Source organism: Penaeus japonicus, unplaced genomic scaffold, assembly GCF_977035675.1.
Source record: "Penaeus japonicus unplaced genomic scaffold, GWHDUDI00000001_assembly GWHDUDI00000022, whole genome shotgun sequence".
Taxonomy (NCBI): Eukaryota; Metazoa; Arthropoda; class Malacostraca; order Decapoda; family Penaeidae; genus Penaeus; species Penaeus japonicus.
The window spans coordinates 13,969,891-13,984,202 of NW_028234424.1; the positions used below are offsets into that span (position 1 = coordinate 13,969,891).

Genomic DNA, 14,312 nt, shown 5'->3' on the forward strand with positions numbered 1-14,312 from the left:
CACTGTTTTCTCGCGTCTTTGAGAGATGTAGAGGGTTTCGAGTGTGTCACACCTCCGAGAAGGTCATCGTCATGTGCATCAGATCGTTCAGACACCGAATCCGTTTCCTTGGAACCGTAACCTGACGAACGAACTGAGCCTCGATCTGTTGGAGGAGACTCAGGTGGAACTTCGGCTCGGCTGCTCTCGGCTTCATTATTTTCAACATCATCATCCTCTTCTCCTTCCTCCTCATCCTCTTCTCCTTCCTCCTCATCCTCTTCTCCTTCCTCCTCATCCTCTTCTTCTACGAGCACGGTATGCAGCAGCCTTTTGCAGCAAATCGGGGACTCCGCTTCATGGTTTTAGTGAGATTGACCTGCTATTATGAACTCGTTATATGTTAGTTGGAACGGCGTCCGCGTGTAAAGAAGGGTTTGGGCTGCATTAGGGGTTGTGGGGGTAGTGGGCTGGTTCTGGCTTCAGCAGCTGACACGTGTCGGGAGACGAAGTGCTTTGGCGGGAGTCAGGACTTCGTTGTTGGGCTGCATAGGGGGTATGTTTGACTGTTGTGTGTGTGTAGTGTGTGTGTGTGCTGTGTGTGTGTGGAGTAGGGTGTGTGTGTGTGTGTGTGTGTGTGTGTGGTGTGTATATATATATGTATATGTATATGTCTATGTATAATATCTCTCTATCCTATGTGTGTGTGTGTCGTGTTGCTAGTGTGGGTGTGTGTGGTGAGTTGCGTGTGTGTGTGTGTGTGGTGTCATGTGTGTGTGTGTGTGGTGTGTGGGTGTTGTGTGTGTGGTGCGAGTGTCAGTCAATTATAGCGTGGGTTAATTTGGGGTGACTGTATTGTGTGGATGTGTGGAGGTGAGTGAGTGTGTGTGTTGTGTGTGTGTGTGAGGGTTTGTGTGTGTGGGTGTGCGGGGGCTGTGTGTGGGTGTGTTGTGTGTGTTTGTGTGTTTGTTGTTATATGTGGCTGTGATGGGCTGTGTGGTGTTTGTGTAAGTGAGTGAGTGTGTGTGTGTCTGTGGGAGAGAGTGGGTCGTGGGTGTGGTTGTGGGTGTGGGTGTGTGGATGTGGTGTGGGTGTAGGGTGTTGTGTGTGTGTGTGTGTGTGTGTGGTGGTGTGGGTGTGTGTCTGTGTGGGATGGGGTTTTGGGTGTGTGGGTGTGCGTGTGTGTGTGTGTGTGTGTGGGTGAGGGTGTGTGCCGTGTGTGTGTGTGTATCATATACTTTCTCCTATATATAGATAATATATATGTTTGTGTGTGTGTGTGTGTGTGTGAGATGTGTGAAGGAGTGTGTTTGAGGGGAGTGTGAGAGTGTGGTGTGTGTGTGTGTGTTGTTGGTGTGAGTGTGGGTGTGTGTGTGGCTCTATGTGTGGTTTGTGTGTGAGTGGGTGTGTGTGAGGTGTGGGTGAGTGTGTGGATGGTGTGTTGTGTGTGTGAATGTGTGTGAGTGTGTCGTGGTGAGTGTTTGTGTGGGATTGTGTGTGGCTGTTTGTTATATTGTGATTATGATAAGTGTGTTTGTGTAAGTAGGTTAGTGATATTGATATTTATGATATTTAAATAATAGGCATACATACATTACATGCGTATGCGTGTGCGTGTGTTTGTGATGTGTGTGGTTGAGATGTGTGTTGTGGTGTGTTGTGTGTGTGGGTGTTGGTGTTGTGTTTGTTGTGTGTTGTGTGTGTGGTGTTGTTGTGTGTGTGTGTTGCTGTGGGGGCGTTTGTCGTGCGTGTGTTCTGTGCGTTGGTGTGTTGTGTGGGGTGGTGGTGGTGTGTGTGTGGGTGTGTGTGTGCAGTGTTGTGTGTGTGTGTGTGTTGTTTATGTTGTGTGTGTGTGTGTGTGTGTATGTGTGGGTGTTTGTGTGTGTGTGTGTGGTTATGTGTGTGTGTGGGTTTGCATTGCATTTGTGTGTGGTTTGCCGTTGGTGTATGTGGTTGTGCATGGTGTTATTATATATATATTTATATTATAGAAGATATTGATAGTATTTTGTGATAGTTGAGATATATAGTACTTATTGTTTATATATGTGTGGGCATGCATTGTGGGTAGGGGTATGTTGTATGTGGCGTGTGGTGTGTGTGTGTGTTTGTGTGTATTGTGTGTTGTGTTGTTGTTGTGTTGTGTGTGTGTAGTGTGTGTGTTGTGTGTGGTGGTGTTTGTGTGTGTGGTGTCCGTGTGTTGTTGTGTGTGGTGTGTGTGTGGTGTGTGTGTTAACTGTGCATGTGTGTGTGTGTTTACTTGTGTTTGTATATATATATTATATATATATATATAATTTATATTATATTTATTATGTATTTATATGTATGTTTATTTATTGTATATAGTATAGGTATGTTATATATACATATATATGTATATTATTATTTTATGTTTTATTTACATATATTTGTTGTATATATTTATACATGACTATACATTTCATACATTACATTACCACATAAATTAATTATCACATATATAAATATAAGTCATTCCGATAACGCGGAATAATATCAATCGCGTTTTAGGCAATTTGAGTTCATCGGGAAATGTGTAAACGTGATTCAATGGCATGAAAGGCAAACTGAAACATAGATTATTACAGTGATGCATATCCGGCTGCATTTGGTATATTTAACAATTACCAAATGTTGCCAGCTTTTTATCAGATTACAATTATTTGCTCACATTATATTCCGATTTGGTCAACCGGTGGATAAGTCAAGACAACTATTATATATAGCGATTTTCGGATAACATATGGACGCGAATGCTTTGAGGCGCCTAAAATTCGTTCAGCCAATTTTTTTAGGCCTATAATTCTAAAGAAATGTATTGGATTTTTTATGTAGCATTATAAACCTACATTATATGTGAGATGAAAGTCACGACACGTTACCACCATCAATACGAATAATGGTAATGTTATAACTTCAATATCAAGTTAATCAAAGAATTATCATATTATATTGATTTTAGATGTTTATTACTCACGTTGCGATTCCTCGTTAGTAGACTCTGCAGACCGACACAAAATCGGCTACAGGAAGTAGTCCCGTATGATTAGATTACTGTATACGGCTTTAGAATCCATCATCGTTTGAACTGGCGAACGAGAATGTTTTGTTTGTCGGCCATCTTAGGCAAGTAAACACTCCTGCTTGCCCCTGGGACACCTCGCCAGCTATCTTAATACTTTCGTCTAGTACAACTTTCTCCCAACAATGCATCAGCTTCAAACAAGTCCAGTCCTTTTCACAGATTTGTATCTACGTCTGCACCTTGGTTTGGATACACAAGAGTAATGCTGCAGAAAGTCGCGGTCATCAGAGATCATTTGCGAAAGAACGTTGTATTCCAGCGGTGGCCCCGCGCAACCCAGCATGGCGGAAAATCACTTCGCTATAAAGTTTTCTGTTCCTTTATACGCTATTTGCAGACAACGTGTTGTTGCTTTCAATGGATCTGCATTGTTTGTGTTGTATGGAGTTCCTGCTTAAAGAAGGAATTGTGCAAGATCTATTTGAAAATGGTGATCCGGGATACGATATTTGTGCTTTATTCCAGACTGATTGCTGTTTGTCTCTTACATCAAAATTACATGTAAGGCAGTGATGTGTATTGGAGGGCCTTCTTTAGACATATAATCTAAACAGTAGATAAGTTGCAGTTCTCTGTATGTCATTTCTCAACCCCGCAAGGTACGAAGAATTCTGTTTTGTGGTTATAGTGTGCTTTATTTTATGGTGTTATAGTGTGCTTTATTTCATAGTGTTATAGTGTGCTTTATTTTATAGTGTGCCACTTGCTCTAGGTGTTTTGTTATTTCTTTCGGCAATTCTGTAAATCTAAGGCGACTCTCTGAAGGATGAAAACGGTGTACCTGGAGATGAATATGTGTCTTTGTATACGTATCATTTCCTATTATCTTACGAGTGTGGAATAAGAGCATAGTCAGTGCTGCAGAAGGTACATAGGATCGTCTCCGTGGAAGTAAAACGGTCAATCACGAGATCCAGCTGCCGTAGAAAACACGTACACGAAATGATTACTAATTCAGTCTTGAATAAAAGGTTACCTCGGCTTAAGCCTTGGATTGCGTTACCGAGCACTCCGGAGCGGCCTCCAGTGCGTTGGACGCCTCACCAGGTTTTTAAAGGACTCGCAGAGGAAAATAATGGTTTAGCCGGCGAGCATTTAGATCCGGCGGCCAAGCGCTGACAGTCGACTGCCAAGAGGGAAGGGGCATCTCACTGGTAGTTAGCGGCTGGAGGGTTGGGGAGTCAAGCTTTCGCGTGCCCGGGGGGCTTTATGAAGCGCACGAGTGCCCAGGCTATGTCCCGATTCGGATCCGGGCGGTGTGTATTTCTGTGTTGGCGGTCTGGGTTTAGCTTTGGGTTTGGGTGTGTGTGTGTGTGTGTGTGTGTGTGTGTGTGTGTGTGTGTGTGTGTGTGTGTGTGTGGGGGGGGGGGGGGGGGGGGGTGGGGGGGGGGGGGGGGGGGTGGGGGGGGGGGGGGGGGGGGGGGGGGGGGGGGGTATGTGTTTGTGTGTGTGTGTGTGTGTGTGTGTGTGTGTGTGTGTGTGTGTGTGTGGGTGGGCGGGGGGGGGGGGGTGTTTGTGTGTGTGTGTTTGTGTGTGTGTGTGGTGTGTGCTGTGTGTGGTGTGGGTGTGTGTGTGGGTGTGTGTATATATATAATATATATTATAAGATATATATATATATCTATCATCTATAAATATATGTGTGTGTGTGGTGTGTGATGTGTGCGTGTGTGTGTGTTGAGTGTGTGACGTGTGTGTGTATCTCTTTTAATTAATATCTATCATACTATCAATTATAATCATATATATTATACATCAACTATATATACTATGTGTGTGTGATGTAGTGTGAGTGTGTGTGCTGTGTCGTGTGTGTGTGTGGTGTGTGGGGGGTGTGGTGTGTGGTATGGTTGTGTGGGGGGTGTGGGTGTATGTGTGTGTGGGGGGTGTGTGAGGTAATGTGTGGATGTGTGTGTGTGGGTGTGTGTGTGTGTGTTGAGTGTGTGAGTGCTGTGTGGGGTGTGGGTGTGTTGGGTGTGGGTGGGGTGGGTGTGTGTGTGGTGTGTGTGTGTGTGGTGTGTGTTGGTGTGTTGTGCTGTGTGTGTGTGAGTGTGTGATGGGTGTGATGTTGTGTTGTGTGTGTGTGTGTGGTGGGGGGTATCGTGTGGAGTGTGGGGGTGCCGTGTTTGTGTGTGGGTGTGTGTGTGTGTGGGTGGGTGGATGTGTATGTGTATGTGGGTGTGTGTGTAATGTGGGGGTGTGTGGTGTTTTTGGGGTGAGTGGGGTGTGTGTGTGTGTATGTGGTGTGTGTGGGTGTGTGAGGTATGTGTGTGTGTGTGTGTGTGTGTGACTGGGGGGGGGTGTGGAGTGTGGTGTTGCGTTGTGGGAGTGTGAGGGTGCTGGGTGGAGTGTTGTGGTGTTTGTTGTTGGTGTGGTGGGTGTGTGTGTGTGTCGTGTTTGTTGTGTGGTTGTTGTGTTTGGGTGTGTGTTGTGTGTGGGGGTGGGTCTAGAGTGGATGTGTTTGTTTTGGGTGTGTGTGTGTGTGTGTGTTTGTGTTTGTGTGTGGTGTGTGTGAGGGTGTGTGTGTACTGGTCGTGTGGGTACTGGGTGTGTGTTTATGTGTGGTTGTGTGGGTACCGTGTGTGCGTGGGTGTTGTGTGTGTATGTGTGTGGTGTGTGTGTGATGGGTGTGTGTGTGGTTTATGTGTGCTCATACTATCTGAGTTGTTGTGTTGTAGGAGCAGTGATTGTAGTTTTAGAGTCACACACTTAATAGGTGGGGTATATATATATATATTTAGTTATTTTAATATATATATATTATATATATACTACACATAGATATATATACAATATTTACATATCTATTATATATTTATTATATAATAAATATATATATATATATATATATTTATATAAATATATTTTTAATAATATATTTTATATATTATATAATTTAGATATAATATAGATATATATATTCTTTATATACACTATATAGGATATACTGTATATGACAATAAAAATAAACTATCATGAGAATGGTAACACGGTCATGCACGGTTGCTCATAAAAACGTCTGATCTTCGGAGTAGAACGAATCAGTTGCTGAAAATAGACGGCTGAAAAGTGTCAGCTGTGGCCACAACAATGCCTTCTCACCCTTTGGCAAATTTAGAAGACTTAGGCGAGGAAGGCGAAGTCTGGGGTTTCCTTCCCGATAATGAAAGGGGGTATCGATCGTTTCGTTTCAAAATTTAAATTCGTGTAGGTTGGCTAAAAATCATTCTTTGATATCCTGTGATTGTTGCAAGTATGTTACCGCTTGTCTGTCTGTTTTCTTTGGTTGTTTGTTCTGTGTCTTTGTATGTATATGTCTGTCCCCGACACCTTCCACTTCCTTTCCTACCAGCTGCCTCTAGTACAGCATATCCATATTTGCTCTTGTGGTCAATATATTCTATATTAACACCGCCGTTGCAACTGTCACTATTTTTGCTATCTTAATAGTATCCTTATCTTTTTCATTATATTATAATTATCATTTTTACTATTATAATTATATTTATCATCATTATCATGTTTCTTTGATTGTTTGCTTTCTGTTTTTGTCAAGGGTATCATTAGGTAATTTCTCTGTTGGAGCCTAATAGCTTTTAGAAATTTTGCTCTTATAGCTTCCTCTACCCTGCCTTACCCACTCCACTGCTTTCCATATTTGTTCTATTTCCCTTATACTTCCCGGCTTCAACTACTTCATACATTGCCCTACTACAGAGCCTCTTTCTGGTGATACTTCGAGACTCTATACCATCCTTAGAAAACTGCTTATGTCTCGTGGGTGTTCCCTTTGGTCTTGACCTTGAGGGTGGCGTGTGGTGGGTCATAGCCGTGACCTCCTCACCGCGCTGGGGTGACTGGCGGGCAGGGGGGGCCGCGCGTCCCTAGACCCACTTCAGCATTCTCACGTCGCCGCCCTCGAGCTGTAACCTCGGCTGGAAACACAAGGTGAGTTGTGGGTTTTCTTCCTGTCCGGGTTGTCATGTGCGGGGTTGGGGTTGGGGTTTGTGTGTGGGTGTGTGTGGGGGGTGTGGGTGTGGGTGTTGGTGTGGGTGGCGTGTGTGTGTGCTGAGTGAGTGTGTTGTGTCTTGTGTGTTTGTGGTGTGTGAGTGGGGTGTGTGTGGGTGTGTGTGGGTGGGTGTGTTGTTTGCTGTGTGTAGCGTGTGTGTGTGTGATGTGTGGTGAGTGTGTGTGTGGGGGGGTGAGGGGGGGGGGGGTAAGTATGTAATACTCATATATTCACTCATATCGATATTTATTTGTGTGTGGGTGTGTTAGTGTGTGTGTTCGTGGTGTGTGTGTGTGTGTGTGTGAGTGTTTGTGTTGTGGGTGTGTGGTATATATACTCAAATCTATCTTATCTCAATATATATATAATATAATATATATACTATATTATATGTTTTTGTGTGCTGTGGTGTGTGTGTGTGTGTGTGAGCTGTGTGGTGTGCGTGTGTGTGTGTGAGGGGGAGGGTGTGTGTGTTTGTGTTTGTGTGTGTGTGTGTGTGTGTGTGGGTGTGTGTGGGTGTGTTTGGGTGTGTGTGTGTGTGGGGGGGGTGTAGTAGTTAATGGGGTGTTGTGTGTGTGTGTGCGTGTGTGTGTGTTGTTGTGTGTGTGTGAGTGTGTGTGTTGTGATGTATATTATCTTATCTGTAATATATCGCTATACTCTACATATTCTATTATCATCATATCTTCTATATAAATACAATATATATATTATGTGTGTGTGTGTGTGTGTGTGTGTTTGTGTGGGGGGGGTGGGGGGGGGGGGGGGGGTGGGGGGGGGGTGAGTGTATCGGATAGAAGTCTGAATGAAAGGGGGGGGGGGAGTGTGTTTGTGTGTGAGTCTCTGTGTGTGTTTGTGTTTGGTGTGTGTGTGAGTGTGTATATAATCTATGTCTTATCTATACACACTCTTGTGTTGACGTGTGGGTGGGAGGGTGGGTGTGTGTGTCTGTGTGTGAGTGTGTGTGTGTCGTGTGTGTGTGTGTGAGTGTGTTGTTGGGTGTGTGGTGTGTGTTTGTCATAATCTCTAAATCTCCGATACAAATATCATCTCTCTTCTCTCTCGCCTCACTAAATCTCTCTTATACTACTATATACTCTATAAAAACTCATATATATGTGTGTGTAATGATATTATATATATATATATGTCTGTATGTATGCATATATTATATATATATATATATATTATATATATATATATGTATATATATATATATATATATATGTATTTATATTGTATATATATTATATTATATATATCTATATATATATACTTTATACATATATTATATATTATATATATCTATATATATATATATATATATACATCTACCTATATATATATATTATATAATATATATATATTTACATTATATTTTTTTTTTTTCAATTTATTAAATATATATATATATATAGAAAATATAAATATATATATTTAATATATTATATATTATATACACCACACACACCACACAACACACCAACACACCCACACACACACACACACACACACACACACACACACACACACAACACATATATATATATAATATATATATATATATATGATATATATATATATTTATATATATGATTATACATTATACACACACAAACTTTTATGTTGATATATATATATTATATATATATATACATACACACACACACACACCTCACAACACACACACTTATATATATTATATATTGATATATTTATATATATATTATATTATATATATATATATATATGTATATGTATATATACATACATATATATACATATATATATGTATGTATGTAGATATATATTCATATCAAAAATTGAAAACATGAGAATAGCGGACGACCCTTATTTCAACATGTAGCTAGCCGAACTGGTGAGACATTATACTTCTGTTTCCTTATTTGGGCAGATTCTGCGTCAGCACTCAGCTCCGTCTCAACTCTCACTCTATTATATCCTGCTCATATAAATGTCATCACGTGATTTTTAGATTTATATTCTTACGTATTGCATCTTTTAACTTTTTAATATTATCTGTTTACTGGTAAACAGCATAAAATGTAATATAATTTTGACCTCTTTTATCAACCACTCCTGCATAATCTTCATAAAATAGTCAGGCATGCCGGGAAACATATCAGATATATATTTTTTTTTACGGTAATACAGTAATAAGGTAATTGTCGAAAAAATAAGTAAACTGAATAGCTTCTTTGAATGCTAAGGCAGGACTATTAAATGTTTTCACAATTAAACGTGCATTACAAGAAATAAATGCAGAAAAATAAGTAACTTCTTGGGTCCCGGGCGCACGTCAAGCGGTTTTTTCATACGTACACTTGTATCAAACACAATATTTGTCATTGCACAGCGGCGTCGTCATGAACGCGCATCCGAAATCCGGCCCATCATAATTTCATTCTCATCGAAAATTAAGAAAATTTGGTTCTTAGATTTCATACTGTGAAGGCCTCCACATGCACCTGACAGGAACCTTTTGGCAAAAGACAGCGTAGTTCTCTGGTAACAATCTATTTTTCAGTGTGGGTAAACCTCAATGCTTTAAGATACCAGTAACGCCTCTGTCACATAAAGCTGAATTTGGTCTCCATTTAAAAAAGAAAAATTGCACTTTACGTTCCTTATAGAAAAAATAAGTATGCGCAGGAATGCAAAAAGTAGTTATTAGCCTATTATTATTTTGAAATTACACACACACACACACATACATATATACACGCATAGACACACACAAACACACACACATACCCGTACATATATCTATCTATCTATATATATATATATATATATATATATATATATATATAATTGAATAACCATATCACATAATAATGTGTGTTGTGTGTGTGTGTGTGTTCCGTGTGTGTGTGTGTAGTGTGTGTGTGTGTGTGTGTATGTGCCGTGATATAGAGAGGGGAAAAGAGGGAGAGAGGGAGGAGGAAGAGAAGAAAGAGGGAGAGAGGAAGAGGGGAGAAAGTGAGAGAAAGAGAGAGAGGAGATGAGTGGAGAGGGGAGTGTGAGAGGTGAGAGAAGAGAGAGGAAGAGGTAGAGAGATGAGATGAGAGAGGAGAGAGTGTTGACGAGAGAGAGAGAGAGAGAGGGAGGAGAGGAGAGGAGGACAGATGACAGAGACACGATGAGACTGACGACAGAGAGAGAGATGAGTGAGAGATGAGATGGGTAAGAAGAGATGACGAGCCGAGGAACGAGAGAAGAGAGAGAGATGAGGAAGAGATGAGTGAGAGAGAGAGGAGAGAGAAGGGAAGAAGAGAGGGAGGGAGTGAGGAGAGAAGAGAGTTTAGAGGAGAGAGAGAGTGAGATAAGAGATGAAAGAGAGGAAGAGGAAGAGAAGAGAGAGAGAGAGAGAAAGCAGAGAGGAGAGAGAAGAGGAGAGATAGAGAAGAGAGAGAGGAGAGAGAAGCGGAAGGAGAGAGAGAGGAGGGAGATTAGAGAGAGAGAGAGACGGGAGAGGAGATAGAGAGACTAGAGAGAGACCTAGTAGAGAGAGAGAGAGAGAGAAAGAGAGAGAAAAAGAGAGAGAGAGAGAAGAGAAGGGGGAGAAAGAGAGAGAAAGAGAAAGAGAGAAAAAGAGAGAGAAAGAAGAGAAAAGAGAAAGAGAGAGAGAAGAGAGTGAGAGAGAACAACAGTGAGAGCGAGAGAGAGAGAGAGAGAGAGAGAGAGAGAGAGAGAGAGAGAGAGAGAGAGAGAGAGAGAGAGAGAGAGATAGATTTCTAGCGAGGCAGAGAGAGATAGATAGATATAGAGAAGATCGAGATAGAGAAGCGAGAGATTAGAGAAGATAGAGGAGAGCGCGAGAGAGAGAGAGAGAGAGGGGAGAGAGGAGCGGAGAGGAGAGAGAAGAGAGATAGGAGAGAAGGAAGCTGATAGGAATGAGATAGAGAGAGATAATGAAGGAGAGAGAGAGATGCTGAGATAGTGAGTAGAAGGAGGAGAGAGGGAAGAGTAGAGATAGGATAGAGTATTATGACGATATATCTCTATATTATGTGAGATATAGTATATATTCGATGATTATAGTCGAGAGGATATCTCTAGTAGCGATAGTATGATATAGTGTATAGAGATATATGAGATATCTCTATCTATCTCTGAATATTATCATAGGCCCGTCTTCTCTGATACGAGAGAGAGCGATAGAGAAGTTGATATAGAATGATATAGAGATAGATATAGAGAGATATGATAAGTATATATGAGGACTTGTATACATAATCATAAGAGATGATAGAGAATGAGAAGTATGCTATAGATGAGATGATAGATATAAAGGAAGATAGTATATATATGATAGAGGAGAGAGTTGGGAGTATAATATTAGAGATATATCGAATATATCTATCATAATAGATAGAGCTTCTTCTATAGACTCAGTAAGTATATAGATATGGATGATGAGGAGTGTGTGATTAATATATATGTCTATCTATTATATATGAATGATATAGTATATATATTAGAGTATATTTAGATGATGTATATATATATCTATATATATAGTAAAGTCATATATATATCTCTAGATAGATGAGCTATATATTATATATGATCTTAATTCTATATGCTATCGATATATTTATATATTATCTATATATATAACTCTATCTCTCATAGATCTGAGAGAGACGAGAGAGAGAGAGAGGGACGAGAGAGAGAAAGAGAGAGAGAGACGAGAAAAAGAGAGAGGGACGAGAGAGAGAGAAAGGCAGAGAGAGAGAGAGGGGAGAGAATGAGAGAGATGAGAGAGAGAGAGAGAGAGAGAGAGAGAGAGAGAGAGAGAGAAAGAGAGAGAGAGAACGCTGCTCTGAGAGAGAAGAGAGAGATAGAGAAGGGATATAGAAGAGAGAGAGAGAGAGAGAGAGAGAGAGAGAGAGAGAGAGAGAGAGAGAGAGAGAGAGAGAGAGAGAGAGAGAGAGAGAGAGATATAGAGATAGAGATAGAGAGAGAGATTGAGAAGAGAGGAGAGAAGAGGAAGAGAAGAGAAAGCGAGAGAGAGGAGAGATTAGAGAAAGAGAGGCGAGAGAGAGAGAGAGACGAGAGAGCGAGAGCGATGAGAAGAGAGAGAGAGAGAGAGAGAGAGAGAGAAGAGAGAGATGAGGAGCAGAGAGAGAGAGAGGCCACGAGAGAAAGAAGAGAGAGAGGAAAGAGCGAGAGAGAGAGAGAGAGAGCAAGATGAGAGAGAGAGCAGAGAGGAGAGAGAGAGAGAGAGTACGAGGGAGAGAGAGGAGGAGAGATGACTGAAGAGAAGAGGAGAGACGAGAGAGGAGGAGGAGAGAGAGAGCGAGGAGGGTTGAGAGATGTGGAGAGAGTGATGGGAGTAGAGGAGGGAGATGATGGGGAGAGAGGAGATGAGAGGAGGAGAGAGGGAGACTTGGAGGAGAAGGAGTGAGGAGAGCAGAGTAGTGCGAGTGGAGTGAGAGAGGAGAGAGAGGAGGGAGGAGGGAAGAGAGTTGAGATGGAGGATGAGGGAGAGAGAGAGGAGTAGGAGGAGAGTGTGGATGAGGGAGATGTGAGGGAGGTGGAGGGCGTCGAGAGAGACGATTGAGGCTGGAAGGGTAGGGGGGAGAGGGGGAGGGGGGAGGAGGGGAGGAGAAGAGGAGAATGAGGAGGAGTAAGAGCGGGGAGAAGGGAGAAGAAGAAGGGAGGAGGGATGAGGGAGGGAAGGAGAGGTGAGAGTTCGGAGAGTTGACCGAGAGAGGGGATGAGAGAGACGAGGAGAGAGTGAGAGAGAAGGAGGGAGGGAGGAGGGGATGAGAGAGAAAAGGATGGGAGAGAGATGAGAGAGGTGAGTGATGAGAGTGAGATGAGGAAGAGAGAGTTAGATGAGAGGAGAGAGCAGAGGGGAGACGATGAGAGAGTTGAGAGTGGGAGATGAGAAGAATGGAGGGTGATGGACGAGAGGGGAGTTGAGAAAGAAGCGAGGAGAGGGAGGAAGGAGGAGAGAGAGGAAGGGAGAGAGGGAGAAGAAGGGAGAATAGGAGTGAAGAGAGAGAAGGAGGAGATCGGATGATAGAGAGAGAGAGGGGAGAGGGAAGAGCTAGAGAGGAGAGAGGAGAGAGAGAGTGGAGACAGAGTGAGGGAGAGAGATGAGAGATGGAGAGAGGTAGAGATGGCCGAGAGGGAGAGGAGGATGATGAGAGAGAGAGAGAGGGAGAGAGAGAAGGGAGTAGAGGAAGAGGAGAGAGAGAGAGAGAGAGAGAGAAGGAGGGATGAGAGAGGAGGAGAAAAAGAGAGAGAGTGTGTTTTTAAAGAGAGAGGGATGGAGATGAGAGAATGAAAAAAGAGAGAAGAAGAAGGAGAGGAGGGAAAGAGAGGAGAGAAAGCGAGAGAGAGGAGAGAGGAGAGGAGAAAGAAGGAGAGGAGATAGAGGGTGGAGGAAGGAATAGGGAGAGGGAGGAGGAATATGGAGGGAGGGGGGGAGAGAGTGGGGAGACGGGGAGATAGAGAGAGAGAGAGAGGAGGTAGAGGAGAGAGAGATCTATGAGGAGAGGAGGTGAGATGAGGAGAGAGAGAGAGAAGAGAGGAGATGAGATACGAGGAAGAGACTGAGGAGGAGAGGAGGGAGGCGAGATCGAAGGATGCGTGAGGTGGCGGTAGAGAAGAGAGAGAGAGAGGGGAGGTGGGAGAGAGGAGCGGAGCGCATCACGAGAAGAGAGAGAGAGAGAAGAGAGTGGGATGAGAGAGGGTGGATGAGAGTGATGGATGAGAGTGAGTGAGAGAAGACGAGAGAGGAGGAAGAAGAGTTGAGGAGCGAGAGGGTGTGTGTGGAGAGATGTGTGAGGAGGTGAGAGGATGGGATGGAGTGGATGGATGAGATGGAGAGAGAGGAAAGAGAGAGACGTGGAGGGAGGGAGAGAGAGGAGAGAGGGGAGGAAGAGGAGAGAGGAGAGGGAGGAGTAGGAGGAGAGAGAGAGTAAGAGGAGAGAGGGGGGGGGGGGGGGGGGGGGGAGATGGATAGAGAGAGAAGAGGAGAGGGAGGAGAGGGATCTGAGCTGAAGAGAGGGAGAGAGGGAGGAAAGTGAGAAGGTTGAGAGGAGAGGTGAGGATTAATGTACGGGAGGATGAGGACGGGAGAAGAGTGGAGAGAGAGAGAGGAGAGGGAGAGTGAGAGGAGGAAGAAGTGGGTTAGAGACAAATGATATGGAGAGAGGATGGGACCAAGAGTGGAGAGGT

General features: G+C 43.0%; 1 protein-coding gene across 1 annotated transcript in view; it reads right to left on the reverse strand.

Moving 5' to 3' along the window:
• LOC122260175 (uncharacterized) overlaps positions 1-358 on the reverse strand; it is a 6,910-nt gene extending 6,552 nt beyond the window's left edge. The window contains exon 1 of the mRNA XM_086549499.1: positions 1-358. This exon is cut by the window's left edge and continues 1,693 nt beyond it. The gene's annotated coding sequence lies outside the window, so the exon portion shown is untranslated.
• Between the last annotated feature and the right edge of the window lie 13,954 nt (positions 359-14,312).